The following is a 2500-nucleotide window of genomic DNA, read 5'->3' as shown; positions in this document are numbered from 1 at the left end:
GCATGCAAGAAATGACACGTTTCTCAACGAATTCTCGATTCTGTTTGGGTGGAAGGTGATGAGTCATTTTCTGTAAATTGATCTCTGAAGCTCCATTCGTGAGTATGACAGGTTTGTATTAACGAGCTGTTAAGTGGTTAGTAGAACAGACACGTTACGTAATTGAATGCTAAACGGTTTTATTTACATTAAACATTTAGGGGAGGAGTCTCCAGGGTCAGTGCTTTAAAGCAGGTTAAAGTTTGAGGTTTTCCGCTAAGGGAAAGTCTTCAGAGACAGAAACAAGTTTCTTGATCATGTGACAAGCTACATTTTTTTTTAGCTGCTGTAGCGCACGTGAGAACAGGAACTAACTTGTCACGTAACTATAAACGGATAAAAAGTACATCCTCAGACTTTCTGCTCAGGACCTCAGGTCTTCTCACCCCCGAGTTCAGCAAGTGACGAAATTCAAATCGGAAGGGTTGACCATTCTGCTAAAAATATCCGACATGCGACTCTCGTATCGCCACGTCATCACTTTCTTACTATTCTTACTCTTATTCTTATTGTATTTCTCACATTTGTTACTTCCTTTCTTTTCTGTTCTCTTTCTCTTCTTCCTTCCTCTTTTTTTTGTTTCCATTTTTATCCCTTTAATTTCATCTGTCAGTCTACAGAAATGCAAATTTTATTTTTATTCCTGCAAAGCTCGCTTCAGTTGCTTTTTCCGATTTATTTGAATTGATATCAGGAGGCGTACTCGGTTTCATTTTCGTCAAAGACAAAGTTTGTCCCACCCCCCCCCCACCCCCCCCCAGGTAGGGGGCATGGCTTAGAGTTTAAAGGTAGAAATGTAGAAACGTACTTTCACACACTTTCACACACACACACTCCGATACAGTTCTATGAGTCATCAGCTTTCCGATTTTCCAAGAAGATGACCGGACTCATTAGTACTGACCGGTTGTTACTCTACACACTCCTCACTCTTAGTCTTAGACTCCAGAAAGGAACTCTCTGGATAGTTCCCCGAGTCTCATCACGCTCGTAATCGCCAACAACAACTGATAAATGCATCATCGACTCTCTGACTCGTTTTACCAGAAGCTAAAAAAGGACACTGCGCCCGTTCTGGGGGCTTTCCCTCTGTTCCACACAGAGTTATTTTTGCACGCCGTCTTACTGGTTAAGATCTCAAACGAAAGTGGACACTTGGGGCTTTGTGCAGTTTTCTGTCAGTTTAATCTCTGCACCAATATTATTGTAGAGAGCTGGGAATTGTTTGCCGAACACAAGGCTCGCAAACCCGTCCCACTTCCCATCGCCGTATTCCCAAGCAGCTATACAGAGATACTCTAGATACAGAAACCCAACTGTGTCCTGATTCATCTTATAAACAGGCTTGCAGTGAGAAAAACAAAATAACAAATCCAAAAACAAGGACAATTCAGACAAACCGGAAAACGTAGGTGTAGCTTGCGAATGGAATTCTTACTGCTGATTGGATGAGACATCTGTCACTTAGGATTCAGTCAGAGTGAAGAATTCCAATTGCAAACTTTACCTACTTTTTCCGGTTTGTCGAAAATGATGTTTTGTTTCCAGATTTGTTGTTGTTTGGTTTCCCGGATTTGTTGTTGTTTGGTTTCCCGGATTTGTTGTTGTTTGTGTTTCTGGATTTGTTGTTTGGTTTCCCGGTTTTGTTTGTTGTGTTTCCGGACTTGTTGTCGCGTGTTTCCGGACTTGTTGTCGCGTGTTTCCGGACTTGTTGTCGCGTGTTTCCGGACTTGTTGTCGCGTGTTTCCGGAGCTTGTTGTCGCGTGTTTCCGGAGCTTGTTGTCGTGTGTTTCCGGAGCTTGTTGTCGTGTGTTTCCGGAGCTTGTTGTCGTGTGTTTCCGGAGCTTGTTGTCGTGTGTTTCCGGAGCTTGTTGTCGTGTGTTTCCGGGGCTTGTTGTCGTGTGTTTCCGGGGCTTGTTAGTGTGTTTCCGGATTTGTTGTTGTAAACCTCTTCCAGCACCAGCTTTCCAGCTCTTTATCCCGCGTGTTTACACTGCCGAGGTGTTCTATCTCAGCTCTGTACTGATGAGTGATGATGATGTTTTTTTGCTCTGCGTGTTCCCACTGCCCATCCCGACCCTGTTTTTTTCCATTCCCAACCCTCACCATCAGATGTGACGTCCAGGCTGAAAATAAACCTGGACGAAGAAAAATAATTAAAGCACGAATTCAAGCCTCCAGCTGTGCTTTTAAGGGTTTCCCCTAGCGATGGCTAATCCGCTTCTCCTCCAGCCTGCTCTGATTCTTCTCAGTAGGTCACACCGACAGTCTGGTGACGGCATTTCTGTCGTTCGTAAGGTGGAGCTTCTGTCTAACAGTGGAGTATTGTCTGCCATTAGCATGCTCTAGGTTTAGCGGTTCTGATGCAGAACCCATGACCACAAGACCAGAGCGCTAGCAGGGGATCATGGGAGTGCACTTAGCTGTTCTGCTGTCCTTACGCTCCTGAGCCAGCGATCGA

At 44.5% G+C, this 2500-nt stretch overlaps 1 protein-coding gene across 2 annotated transcripts in view; it reads left to right on the top strand.

Moving 5' to 3' along the window:
• cert1b (ceramide transporter 1b) overlaps positions 1-2500 on the top strand; it is a 35685-nt gene that overhangs the window by 14603 nt on the left and 18582 nt on the right. The window lies entirely within an intron of this gene.

This window comes from Hemibagrus wyckioides, linkage group LG18 (genome assembly GCF_019097595.1).
Source record: "Hemibagrus wyckioides isolate EC202008001 linkage group LG18, SWU_Hwy_1.0, whole genome shotgun sequence".
Classification (NCBI taxonomy): Eukaryota; Metazoa; Chordata; class Actinopteri; order Siluriformes; family Bagridae; genus Hemibagrus; species Hemibagrus wyckioides.
The sequence above is the reverse complement of the archived record's forward strand: the minus strand, read 5'-3'. Positions and strand labels throughout refer to the sequence as shown.